The 14,128-nt window shown below is 41.7% G+C and overlaps 1 long non-coding RNA gene and 1 other non-coding gene across 5 annotated transcripts in view; both read left to right on the top strand.

Annotated features, from left to right (window-relative positions):
• LOC109025966 (uncharacterized) overlaps positions 1–14,128 on the top strand; it is a 68,343-nt gene that overhangs the window by 34,536 nt on the left and 19,679 nt on the right. For all 4 annotated transcript variants that reach the window (XR_010129523.1, XR_010129521.1, XR_010129524.1 and 1 more), the window contains exon 2: positions 259–357. This is a non-coding gene — a long non-coding RNA (uncharacterized lncRNA). The remainder of the gene's footprint in view (positions 1–258; positions 358–14,128) is intronic.
• LOC115933898 (small nucleolar RNA U13) lies at positions 13,533–13,636 on the top strand. The gene has a single exon (XR_004069739.1). It is a non-coding gene; the product is annotated as a small nucleolar RNA U13 (small nucleolar RNA).

Genomic DNA, 14,128 nt, shown 5'->3' with positions numbered 1-14,128 from the left:
CCCAAAATGCTGGGATTACAGGAGTGAGCCACTGTGACAGGCATAAGAAATATTTTAAAGTAACATCATTAGCCTGGATGTATGGTACCATCTTCAATCGTCCAAGTTTTCCTCTTAATTCCATAACACTTTTTATTTTCTCCTGCACTCTAATGCACATAATTGTTATACTGTAATCTGTTTTATTTATAGTTTTGGCTTTGGTGTTACTCTTTTTTAAAATATTGTTTTGAGACATGGTCTCTTTTTGTCACCCAGATTAGAGTGCAGTGGTGCAGTCATGGCTCACTGCAGCGTCTGCCTCGTGGACTCAAAGAATCCTCCTACCTCAGCCTCCCAAGTAGCTAAGGACCACAGGTATGTACCACCACACCCAGTTATTATTATTATTTTTTTTCATAGAGACAGGGTCTCACTATGTTGCCCAGGCTGGTCTCCAACTCCTAGGCTCAAGCGATCTACCTGCCTCAGCCTCCCAAAGTGCTGGGATTACAGGTGTGTGCCACTGGGCCTAGCCTGGCATTACTCTTACAAAGGATACACCACGTTAAGGTTATAAAAAACATTTCTATGAATTTGTGAATTTTGTTCCTAGTAGTTTTATACTTTGCTTTTTTTTTGAGACAGAGTCTCGCTCTGTCACCCAGGCTGCAGTGCAGTGGTGCAATCTCAGCTCACTGCAACCTCCACCTCCCAAGTTCAAGTGATTCTCATTCCTCAGCCTCCTGAGTAGTAGCTGGGATTACAGGTGTGTGCCACCATGCCCGGCTAATTTTTGTATTTTTAGTAGAGATGGGGTTTTGCCTTGTTTGCCAGGCTGGTCTTGAACTCCTGGCCTCAAGAAATCCACCCACCTTGGCCTCCCAAGGTGCTGGGATTACATACATGAGCCACCATGCCCGACTATACTTTGCTTTTTTATTAAAACATGTTCAAGTCCTTGATCTATCTGGAATTTAGCTTTGTATATGGCTTGAAAGGGAATTAATATTATTTATCTTAATGGCCTGATGTCATAAACAATTCATTTTATATTATATACTGATGTTGTTTAAATAAGTGTGAGTGTGTGTGTGTGTGTGTGTGTGTGTGTGTATACAAAGTCTACCTCTACATTTTCTAGTCTGTTCCTTTGACTTATTGCCTGTTCCTAAACCAGTACCATGCTGTTCGGTTTTATGTCTAGTAGAACAAATTCCATCTCCTTGCAGTATCTTTTATAACACAAAAATCTCACAAATAAATAAATAAAACTTGCATCCAAATATGCTAAATGACTTGCTCGTATATCATTTAGAGATACAATTCAGAGAATAATCTCAGTTTTCTGAGTTCAGTCATTTATTTGTTCTATTTAACAGATTTCTTTTGAACATCTACTATATAACAGAGTCTGTTCCAGCTTCTAAGGATCCAGTAGTGAAGGAAATACAAAAATCTATGCCCTCATGGAGCAAACGCATATTCAACATCATTATTCATTTTTAAATAGCTACATCTCTGCTAAATTTTCCAGTTTTTGAAAAATAAATTTTAGTTATTAATTCAGCATAATTAGAAGAGTTGAAATTTTACACTTCATATCTCACAGTTTATTTTTCTTACACATACATTTTTTATTTTATTTATTTATTTTGAGATGAGTCTCGCTCTGTTGCTCAGGCTGGAGTGCAGTGGTGCAATCTCAGCTCACTGAAACCTCCACCTCCTGGGTTCAAACAATTCTCCTGCCTCAGCCTCCTGAGTAGCTGGGACTACAGGCGCACGCCACCACACACAGCTAATTTTTGTACGTTTAGTAGAGAAAGGGTTTCACCATATTGGCCAGGCTAGTCTTGAACTCTTGACCTCAGGTGATCCGCCTGTCTCAGCCTCCCAAAGTGCTGGGATTATAGGCATGAGCCACCGTCCCTGGCCACATTTTTTTTTTTTAAACTCTACAATTTCACTTCTCTTTTTTTTATGCAAAGTAGTCTCTTCTCTACATCCATGGTTGATTTCTAAAAACCCCTTTGCAGGAGAATTCCCTGTCAAGAGCGTAAGACTTTATGAAGCAAATTAGGAAAATTGAGGCCACTATTAAACTACAAAGAATACATATTTTCCTTAGCCATTTGTTCAAATAGGACAATACATCTGGCACATATTATGTATCTAAAATTAGTAATAAATTCCCATTCACCACTTCTTGCTTTGGGATAACTTTCTAGAACTTCTCTTTTATGAAGTTTCAGCAAGACACATGATTATTTTATAACAGATGATATTCATGATGAGTCTTTTTTCCCCTTTTAGTTCTGGTTGCTACATTTCTTGTTTTATGACTTAAAGTTAAATTACTTACACTCTCTACACCCGAAATGATCCCAAGGGAACTGAGTAACTTGAGAGAAGTTAAATATAATTACATGTTTGAACTCTAGAGTTATACAGATCTGCTTCAGACTTAGCTCCCCCACAGAAGATGTGACTTGGACAAGCAAGGTAACCTCTCTAAGTTAGGTTTCTCCATCCATAAATTGATAAGAATAATATGTACCTGCCTCACAGGATTGTTGAGAAAATTAAGTGAGGTACAATGTGTAAAATTAATATCTCAGTGCTTGGCACATAATACATGTTAAATAAGTGTTAGCCAATGTTATTATTGAGATGTTTGTTAAGACCATTTCACTACAAAGAACAGCGGTTCATCTGGGTGATGGGAGCAGGGGTATCATGACGGTATTTATGGAAATAAGGACTTTAAGAACCTTCTGGCATATCAAGAAAAGCTGTCGAGCTGGGCCTCTTGGACTCTGGAAGTCACTCAGGAACTAGAAGCATCCAGTGGAAGAGTCACCAATCTGAGTCATCTTCTTGCTGCCTTGGCAAGTTCAGGGATCCCATAAATGCAGTGACTCAGCATCCCTCCAACTGTACTGCTACCATTCCCATTTCTACTAATTTTTCAACTCTCCTATAAATACCGTTTGATTTTGGCTTACCTATAGCTTCTGCTTGTTCATAACTGCTCACTCCTCCTTTCTGATAACTCAAAACTTCAACTGATTCACAATTTGTCAGTTCCACATGAAATTTCTAGGCAATAATGTCTGTTTGACTCAGTAGTATCCCTATTGAAACAGAGATTCTATGCTAAACCTCCTCGTGGGCCATAAACCCATAGAAAAATTGATGGCCTTTGGATCGTGAGCACATTCCTGATTCTAGTCAGCTGAGCTGGGAGAACTGGGAGCTGAGGGTTCTGGAAGCGGGGTAGAGAACGTGGCGTAGAACATGGCGACCTTCTTAGTAGGACCTGTAGGCTCTGCAGTTACCCCCAGAAATGGGCTGTGTGGTGACTGGCTTGTCTGTAAACTACACTTTGGGTAAATTATATCTCATCTATTCAACATAGCCAAAAAGAAATGTCTCACTCCTCCTCCATTGACAGTTTTTATTACTTTGGTTGGTTGATTTTAAAGGGCAGTAACCTAACTTGAACTAACTTAGACAAAAAGAGGAATTTATTGGCTCACAGGATCCAGGAAAGGTTTAAAAAGTTGATGTCCAAGTCCAGTCTTCCCATATAACTTTGTCTCTTATTTTATTTTTATTTTTATTTTTTGAGATGGAGTCTTGCTCTGTCGCCCAGGCTGGAGTGCAGTGGCATGATCTCGGCTCACTGCAAGCTCCGCCTCCCGGGTTCAAATGATTCTCCTGCCTCAGCCTTATGAGTAGCTGGGATCACAGGCACATGCCACCATGCCCAGCTAATTTTTGTATTTTTAGTAGAGATGGGGTTTTACCATGTCGGTCAGGCTGGTCTCGAACTCCTGACCTCATGATCTGCCCGCCTCAGCCTCCCAAAGTGCTGGGATTACAGGCGTGAGCCACCGTGCCCAGCCTGTTTCTTATCTTAAAATTAAACCCTATTTCCTTTTTTTTTCTGATCCCTGTAAACTGTGACTCCAAGCTCGAATGATCTGATGCTATCTCAGTGACCTGTTTCTCGCTTATATAACACTTGGCCCATATGTGTATGGTTCGTTTTTAGCTCCTCCAGTTTTCCTTCAAACTCCTTTTACTCCCTCACATTCTTCATGTTTTACTTTCTTTAGTCTTGGGATTCATGTTACTTCCCCTTCCTGTATTCTGTCTTAAGTAGCTGAGGTATCTCCATAGTGCTTCTCATTTCCTTTTAGTTTCATTCCATTCACTTCCCTAAAGTTCTCTCCTGCTTCTTCCTTGCCTTTTTCTCATTGAGCCCATGAAGTTCTCTCCACTGTCTCAAGACAAAGGTATCCCTGTTGGAGTAAGTAATCTTGATTTTCTTTCCTCAGCAAAAGTTCATGTTGGGGATCCCTGGTGCACTTTTTCTTATCCTCTTATTGCTATCTCCACTGTTTCCTGAAATTCATCTTCTTGTTTTTATCCAGTCTCTTCTATTGCTCCCTTTATCTCCTCTTTCCCTTATAGAATCAGTTAATTCTCTATATTCAAAAGAGTAAATGTTACCAGGTATTTCCCATATTGCTTTGCTAGGGCTGCTATAATGGAATATACCACAGACTGGGTGGCTTGCACAACAGAAGTTGTTCTCACCACAATTCTGAAGGCTATAATCCAAGGCCGATGTGTCTACAAGGTTCATCTCTTTTGAGGCCTCTCTTTGGCTTGTACATGGCCATCTTCACCCTGTATCCTCATAGTGTCTTTCCTCTCTGTGTGTCTGTCTTAATTTATGCTTTTCATGAGGACACCAGTCATATTAGATAGGGCCCGCCCTAATGACCTCATTTTAACCTAATTATCCCTTTGTAGACCCTGTCTTTGTTTGTGCTGCTATAACAGAATACCACAGACTGGATAATTTGTTAAAAAAAAAAAAAAAACCAGAAACTTATTTTTAGCAGTCTGGAGACTGGGCCAAGACCAAGGCACAGGCAGGTTCATTTTCTGGTAAGGGTCCTATCTCTGCTTCCAAGATGGTGCCTTGAATGCCATGACCTCCAGAGGGGAGGAATGCTGTGTCCTCACATGGCAGAAGGCAGCAGGACAAAAAGGGACAAACTCCCTTCATCAGGCAGAAGGCAGAGGGACAAAAAGGGACAAACTCCCTTCATCAGGCAGAAGGCAGCAGGACAAAAAGGGACAAACTCCCTTCATCAGGCCCTTTTATGAGGGCACCTCATTCCATTCATGAGGAAGGAGCCCTCATGGCCTAAACACCTCTTAAAAGCACCACCTCTTAATACGATAACATTGGCAACACTTACATTTTTGAAGAGGCAAATTCAAACCATAGCAGATTTTATCTTAAAATATACAAAATACAGTCAGTCACATTTGGCATACTAGGGGTTAGGACTTCAACATCTAAATTTGGGGGTGGGGGCAATATTCAGCCCATAGCATTGCCTTTCAAATCCAGATCAAAATTTTACTTCTTAGCAGGCACAAAGGCACACACCTACCACCCCAGGCTACTCAGGAGGCTGAGGCAGGAGGACTGCTTGAGCCTAGGAGTTCACCTTCAGCCTGAGCAACATAGTGAGACTGTGTCTCTTTAAAAAAAAATTTTATTTGAATTTATTTTCTTCTTCTCCAGGAAGTTTCCTGATCCAAAGAGCTCACAGTGATTTGGTCCTCGTAGAACTTGTATCGAAGTTTTTATTCTTATCATTCATTGGTAATCAGCCTGCTGTTTTGCCATATTAAATTATTATGTGTGCTTTGTGTTGTTAATTTCTTATGTTCTACTTTATCTACCAAATAAGATGAGATGAAGATGAACCACACGTTCCACTTTCTGAATCTCCACAGTATGTGCTATAGCACTTTGCTTGTTGTATGTCCTCAGTATGTACTTTTAATAACTTAGTCAATGTTGTACCACTTCAGATTCTCCTAAGTTCAAACCACATGAAAGCTGTCCACCCATTAATTGTTTTCAGTCAATTCCTAAAACACGTGTTCTTCTGAAAAGGGTCCTATTCAGTCACATTAATAAGAATTCAGTTTGGTGAAATCAGAGCAGTTGTGGATAGTGTTTGAGGTTGACCCTATTTAGATCAAAACCAGCAGAAATTAGTGGTAAGGCTTCGATGGGATCAGTTCAGGAAGAGGTTTTTAATAACATAACGGTCAGAGGGAAGGTGAGGGAGTCCATTCAGTTGGCAAGAGGAATTTTGAGCACAGGACACCCCCGAGCTGCAAGTCAGGCAGAGGAACACTGCAGATGCTACTCAAGTCTGTGGCAGGGGAAGAAGCATCCGCTCAGAGGACAGCGCCCTGGCTGAGTCTGAGGGAGGATGCATCCGCTCAGAGGACAGTGCCCCAGGTGAGTCTGAGAGAGAAACACTGCCTCATTACTCAGTGGGTGCAGGAGCTCTTTTTACTGACTGCTGCATTGTCAGGATCCATGGTTGATCTGTGGACAAGATTTTATCTTCCTTAGTGGAGAAAAACCCTCCTGACCCAATGAGTGTGGCCTTGCAGAGGTCCTCAGTTTTCACTTCACCCGAGACTGCTTCCACCACTGGTGCCTCGATCTCCTACCACTGGGTCTTGAAACATCTCTCCAATATTCCTAAATGGTCCTAAAAGAACACAGGGCTTGAGGCCTTTGTCATGTAGCCACATGCACATCGCTAACCATGCCCTCTCACAAAGCAGCACATAACTTCCTCTTTCTCAACAGGACGCTTGCCCCTCATCACCCTCCTTTCTCAAACATGGTCATCCAAACCTCCACCTACTGTCAAGGCTTATTAAATATTCACTGTTTTGGGGGCACAGTGGTAACTAACTTTGGAAACTTTTCTCTTTGACTGCAACAATTTGCTGAAGTGTAGTACATTGCTTTTCTATTGCTGCATGACAGATTATTACAAACATAGTGGCTTAAAACAAATGTGTTCTCTCACAGTTTCTGTGGGTCAGGAGTGCAGGTGTGGGTTACCTGGGCCCTCTGCTCTGGGTCTCACCAGCTCAGACAAGGACTTGCAAGCTGCGGCCATGACCTCATCTGAGGCTCAGGGTCCTCTTCCAGGTGCGCTGGTAGTTGGCACAGTTCATTTCCTTGCAGTACATTGATTGCTATTGTCTAAATTTATGTGTTCCCCCTTCCCAAATGTATATGTTGAAACTCTAACTCCCAAAGTCGTGTTATTAAAAGGCGGGGCCTTTCGGATGTGAGTAGGTCATGAGGGAGGAATTCGTGCCCTTACAAAAGAGTCCACAGAGAGTTTGTTTGCCCTTTTTGCCCTTTTGCAAAGAGAAGGGGCCATCTATGAAGAGTGGGCTCTCACCAGACACTGAGTCAGCAGGCACCTTGATCTTCGCTGTCACAACCTCCAGAACTGTAAGAAATAAATTTCTGTTGTTTATAGATTGCCCAGACTAAGGTATTTTGTCATAGCAGCACATTCAGAGTAAGACAGTGACCAAGGTCATTGCTAACACTTGCTAACTCTCAGTCAGGGACTGCTTTCAACTCTAAGAGGTCACCCTCAGCTTCTTACCAAGTGGCTCCTGCAGCTCCCCATACCTCTTCTCAAGGACTGTCTGATTTCTTCTATGCCAGCAGAGTCTCTCTGAGTCTTCACCTTCAAGAAAGTTACCTTCTTCTTTTTTATTTTTATTTTTTTGAGACAGAGTCTCACTCTGTTGTCCAGGCTGGAGTGCAGTAGTACAATCACAGCTCACTGCTGCCTTGACCTACCAGGCTCAAGCAATCCTCCCACCTCAGCCTCTTAGTAGCTGGGACTAGAGGCGCACACTGCCACACCCTGCTAATTTTTAAATATTTTTTTGTAGAGATGGAGTCTCTCTATTTTGCCCATGCTGGTCTTGAGCTCCTGGGCTCAAGCCATCCTCCTGCCCTGGCCTCCTAAAGTGCTGGGATTACAGGTGTGAGCCACCGTGCCTGGCCGAACGTTATCTTCTAAAAGTTAGGCTCACCTAGGATTATCTCTCTTTTGATTAACTCCAGCATAACTAATTAATAACCTAATTGCATTACTTCCATCTATCAAAGTTCACCGTAATTCTCACAGCCCTCATGAAGTCCTTTTGATTAACCACCCCTGATGTTGACCAAAACTGACCCTCAGAGCTCCCAGGTATTCCAAACCATCTATCTGTTAAATATATACAAGACACACTGTGTATCAAAAACTAGTATTCTGTGTTTATGCTGGAAATATATTGACTGCTTTGTGTGCCTGGTCAATGGTGTCAAAAAGCCTAAAGAATATTTTGTCCCCAGGAAAGCCTAAACATGGTCAGAAACACAAAACTGAAAGCTTCACTTGTTTCCACCCGCTCCAAAGGCTACAATCAATATTATGCCCTTAGACCAAGAGATAAACTGCATTGGAAAACTAAAGTGTCTTTTGGGGATTGAGCCAATAACACATGTAGCCTCATTGTGATCCCAAACTCCAGGCCAGGCTAAAAGTATCCAGACCAGTGGTCCAGAAGAAGCTTTGCTTTCTAATGCAGAGGGTCTCAAACTTGAGTCCATCAGATCCCTGGGGGGCTGTATCCCTAACAAGTTCCCAGGTGAAGCTGTTGCTGCTGGGGCTGAACCACATTGAGAACCACTGTTCAGGAGGGAAGAACCAATGGGCAGAAAGTACAGAAAAGCTAGGTTTAGCTCAAGATCTGGTGGAATCTTTCTTTAAAGCAGTTCCTGTTCTTCAACAGCAGAACAGGCTCTTTAATAAAAAGAGTTTTCTATTATTGGAAATAAGCAGACATTGAATAACTGCTCATTGGGGGATATTATAAAAATGATTGCTGCAATAAACAGTAGTGTCCTGAGTACAGAAGCTGGGATTGATCTGGGAAGATTCATGCAGCAGAGGCACATGGAGTCCTACTAGGACACACCATCAGGAAAAAAGTGTAGATGCCGCATGAAATATCCTTGGTATTACATGGGAGGGAATTTAAAACTTCACCAACGATAAATGTGAAGTTAAAGCAGTAATTAGGAAGCAATGATTAGACTAGGGCCAGGAATAACCAGACCTGTATCATTCTAGAAAGGATTATGTGGTTCATAACTGAAGGGTGAGTAGAAATAAAAAATCAGAGCAGAAGGAAGGAAACCAAGGCATTCCAGGATGGTAATCCACAAGTGCTGGGCATGCCACACAGTGTCCCTACGGCACAAGTCTCGTCAGTTGTTTCTAGATCGAAAGAGTGGGTGGAGGATGGGGTGGCAAAGCAGGATCCCTAAAGGAGATGAATTAAGCAAAACAACAAGTCGTACGAGAATTACTTCTCAAACCTGGTTGATCATCAGAGTCACCAAAGGGTAGCTTTTAACTGCCCTTTTACTATGGATCTCTGAATCCCATTGAATTCAAAATTAGCAATGGAGGGTCACAAGTAGTGGCAGGAAGATAGGAATCTGTAATTCCCAGGCATTGCCCAGTGTGTAATTCATTGGCCCTGATGATCTCTACCAACGATGCGTGGTAGTTACGCCTAAAGCTGTTTGGCAATAGAAGACTTGGGCCTTTGGGGTATTTCATATAAGCAATCTCTTCCTGTCCTCTTGATAAAAACAAAATCATCTTTCTGCGTAGGCCACTTCAAATGAACCAGAGCACATCCACTTTTACCTTTGTTTTCTCTATATTGAACTACAATGTAGTAATTTTATCATATTTTCATTAAAAAATTTAAAAAGACTTCTGCTTTTGTAACAGATGGTTTAAAAACCATCAGATAGTTGTAGAAGGAGAGCCAGGCTTTGAAGACAGTTGTAGAAGGAGGGCCAGAATTTGAATCCCAGCACTACCGCTCAACTTGCAGTAACCTTGGGTGAGTTGTGTAATTTTTCTGAGTCTCACTTTCCTTATCAGTATGTTGTGGGAAATGATGCCAACCTTGGAAGTGGTTATGCTCGCCTCAAGGTCACTGTTGTATTCCCAGCTCCTGGTACTTTGTAGTTGCTCACAGCACATTTGCTGAATGAGCTAATAGCTTATCTGTAACCGTCTAACACAGCCCCTGCTTAATAAAAGGGTGTTAGTGTTATGATTACTGCAAGCTTTCCTTTTCCTGTTGTTTTTTTTTTTTTTTTAAATTTTGTTCATCATGCTGAAATACTACATATGCTTGTACTCCAGATTTCCAAAAAAGATACACTGGGGAGGGTGTTGGGATTTGGCAGGGTAGAGTTGAGAGATGGTCAAAGGGGACTTCATTTTGACCTATAAATTTTGTAACTTTTTCAAGGAAAATATATTCATGTATTAGTTATTCAATTAGAAAAAAATAGAAAAACTGTAAAAGTAAGCTAAAAAACCTCCCGACCGCGCGCGGTGGCTCATGCCTTGGCTCCCTAGCACTTTGGGAGGCCGAGGTGGGCGGATCACGAGGTCAGGAGATCGAGACCATCCTGGCTAACATGGTGAAACCCCATCTCTGTAAAAAATACAAAAAATTAGCCAGGTGTGGTGGCGGGCACCTGTAGTCCCAGCTACTCGGGAGGCTGAGGCAGGAGAATGGCGTGAACCCGGGAGGCGGAGCTTGCAGTGAGCCGAGATCGAGCCACTGCACTCCAGCCTGGGCGACAGACAGAGCGAGATACCATCTCAAAAAAAAAAAAACAAAAAAACCCCCAAAACCTCCCTTATATCACCCCATGAAAGCTCTGCTTAGGAGTTCATCTTTGATTTTTCACTTATAATTCTGCTCCCCAACACACACACACCCATAGTAGACAGTCCACTTTCCATCTAATTAACATATTTTCCTTCCATTGTACAAGCTGCCCTGGATTGCATAACCTGTTTCTGCTGGAGAAATATGTACATCTCTTCTTTTTCAGCAGCTGCCTCACCCTCTCTCATCTAAACCCTACATCTTATCATGTTCAGACCCATTTCGATTAATTTAGTTTAGCCTCTCACCTTATCTCATCTCATTGTGAAAGCCTCTGGCTACCACATCTCTTTTTCTCAGTAGTACACACGCCGAGTTTAATGCAGCCTGGGCACAGAGTGGCCTCTTAACGCTTTGCTGCCCCAAACTCCCTTTTTGACAGCTGTCAGTCCGAAATTCTCTGCCTGGCTGTCAGGACCCTTTGGAATGGGCCTGACTTGACTTAGTACTTTCTTGCACCCAGAGGTGGACTCCTCCTCTCCTCTAGTGAATGATAAACTTCTTGTGAGGGAAGCCTGAAGCTTTAAACTGTTTATGTCTCTTTTGTCCAACAGTGCCCCTTGGTCATGTTGGAAAGCCTCCTACTGAATGAATGAAACTGGAGTTTTGATCTTGTATTTAAAAAAATTCTTTTAGTCTCTACTTTTTGTCTCTGGTAAATAGAAGTTGCAGCCAAGAAGCAATCTGTCATTTTTGAAACAAGTAAATGGTCTATTATTTTTCAAGGTTATCTCTAACCTCTGATAAAAATTTTTAAATGTTAAGGTTTTAGCTTTTTTTGGCCATGTACTTAAACCTGCACTGAATTCTGCTCTGGGGCACCCTTTGTAGTTTTCCCTCTATTAATGTGGCTGAAGACATCTTTAACTTCTCCATTGGCTGTAGCAGAATATATTCATTTTATAGTTTATTTTCAGTGACAATTAAATCATTTGTTGGAAATATATTGTTGGAGAAATTTCAATATCTTATTAAGAGATTTTTTGTTTTTTGTTTTTTGGAATGTAGGGGATACTACTTAGTAAAGACCATTGCCTTTGGAATTAAACCTAGGTTTGAATCTTGGATTTGCCATTTACTAGTTATGGGGCTTTGGAATACTAATTTCACTTTTCTTTTTTTCTTTTCTTTTTCTTTTTTTTTTTTTTTTGAGATGGAGTCTCACTCTGTCTCCCAGGCTGGAGTACAGTGGCGCGATCTTGGCTCACTGCAACCTCCGCCTCCTGGGTTCAAGTGATTCTCCTGCCTCAGTCTCCTGAGTAGCTGGGACTACAGGAACGCGCCACCACGCCCGGCTAATTTTTGTATTTTTCAGTAGAAATGGGATTTCACTATATTGGCCAGGCTGGTCTCAAACTCCTGACCTCGTGATCCGCCCACCTCAGCCTCCCAAAGTGCTGGGATTACAGGCGTGAGCCACCATGCCCGGCCCTTATTTCACTTTTCTCAGCATCATTTTCTCATCTCTAAAATTAAGATAAAAAGAAAAAAACTACCCATATATGACTATTATAAGGATTGAATGAGAAAATGATATTAAAGACAGACCACAAAACAAAAATGAGACATTCTCTTCCTGCTTTTACTCTATGTACATACATCTGTGTGTGTATTCCTTTACCATCTCTCTATATTTCACTATGCAAACCATGGTGATATATGTGATAAAGCAGTACCTGCAAGAAGTTCCTGTGAAGCTATAGTTACATATGTAACAAAGGAGGACTTCACATAATTAGAATATCAAGGTACAAAACTGTGGACTGCAGATCAGTGGTTGCCAGCCTGCTTTCAGCCAGAACACACCTGAGTAATGGTGATTCACAAGGACACACTCCCCTTTTAAGCCTGGTTTCTGGTGTGTCAACACATGCCCTATTATTCTTACTCACCAGGATTGAAAGTGAGTAAGTGTAGTGTTAGGGTAGCAGTAGCTCTGAAATCAATCATTTTTTTTTGAAAAAAAAATTACATTATTAGCAAATCTCATCACTTTCACTGCTAGCAGGCACAAATGATTTGGCTGATGTTGAGAAACTGTCAGAAAAGGGCCAGAAACTAAAATGTCTGCAAGGCCAGGCTGATAAATGAGTGAAGTGAACTGAATAGGAGAACCCACAGGAAGCCATTAGGAAGACCTTGGTGCACAAGAGTACACGTACACACACACACACACACACACCCACACACCTCTAAACGTTCACATGCTCACCAGCTCCAGCACATCACAGGTCCAGTAATGCCAGCTCCTCTAGTGTCTCAAAAAGCCAGAAGTGGCTCACGCCTGTAATCTCAGCACTCTGGGAGGCAGAGGCAGGCGGATCACAAGGTCAGGAGATCGAGACCATCCTGGCTAACACGGTGAAACCCCATCTTTACTAAAAATACAAAAAATTAGCCGGGTGTGGTGGCGGGCGCCTGTAGTCCCAGCTACTCGGGAGGCTGAGGCAGGAGAATGGTGTGAACCCGGGAGGCGGAGCTTGCAGTGAGCCGAGATCATGCCACTGCACTCCAGCCTGGGCGACAGAGCCAGACTCCGTCTCAAAAACAAACAAACAAAAAAACAAACAAAAAAAACAGCCAGAAATCTGGAATTTTATGTGAAATCTCTGGATTTTATTCAAATCATTTTAAAACAGTACAAGACAAGTCAAACACGTTCACCATCTACAAGACCTGTGGGTTATTAGTCTGTAACTAAACTTCAGACCAAATGTCTTTGATTCCATACTCTTGTCAGCAAAGTCACTGAGCATGCAATCTAGAATATAATTTATAAATTATAAGCAAGTACTAAAAATCTGTAAATTAAATATAAATAACGCCTTTTTTCTCTTAGGAAGAAAGCAAACATAAATATGTTGGTGCTTTTGTAGTTCATAAGCATGATGATTAGGTGTTCACATTCAAGTGTGGGATGTGCCATCCTCAAACCTTGTCATGATGTCAACATTTTGCCCATCTGACATGAAAATAAATAGCAGATAAATAGATGTTCTCACATTTCCCTTCGACACTCTCATGAATCTCTGTGGGTGTGCAGCGCCGTGGAGACCACCACTTGGACCCGGAAAGCTGTAAGGATTGGAAGACAGGGGGACCTAAAGAAGTAAAAGTCAGTTCATTTCTCCTGCTCTTCCACTCCTGACACTCAAATTCTCAATTCCTCTCTCAAAGCAGCCACTATAAAGAGTTGTGGTTTTTTTTTTCCTTTCTGTGTGTATTTTTTGTTTTCATTAATTTATTCTAAAGAAACGGTTTTCAGCACCTGGGGGCAAATATGGCTGCCCACATGGGACTTTACATTCTGTTAGGGGAGACAACTAATAAAAAACTAAATATGAAATAATGAAAAAAGTAATAAACATGAAATACGGTGGTGCACATCTGTAATCCCAACATGTTGGGAGATCATGGTGGGTGAATCACTTGAGCCCAGGAGTTTGAGACCAGCTTGGGC

Source organism: Gorilla gorilla, chromosome 11 (genome assembly GCF_029281585.2).
Source record: "Gorilla gorilla gorilla isolate KB3781 chromosome 11, NHGRI_mGorGor1-v2.1_pri, whole genome shotgun sequence".
NCBI classification, from domain to species: domain Eukaryota; kingdom Metazoa; phylum Chordata; class Mammalia; order Primates; family Hominidae; genus Gorilla; species Gorilla gorilla.
Note: the sequence above shows the minus strand (reverse complement) of the source record. Positions and strands in the feature narration are given on the sequence as shown.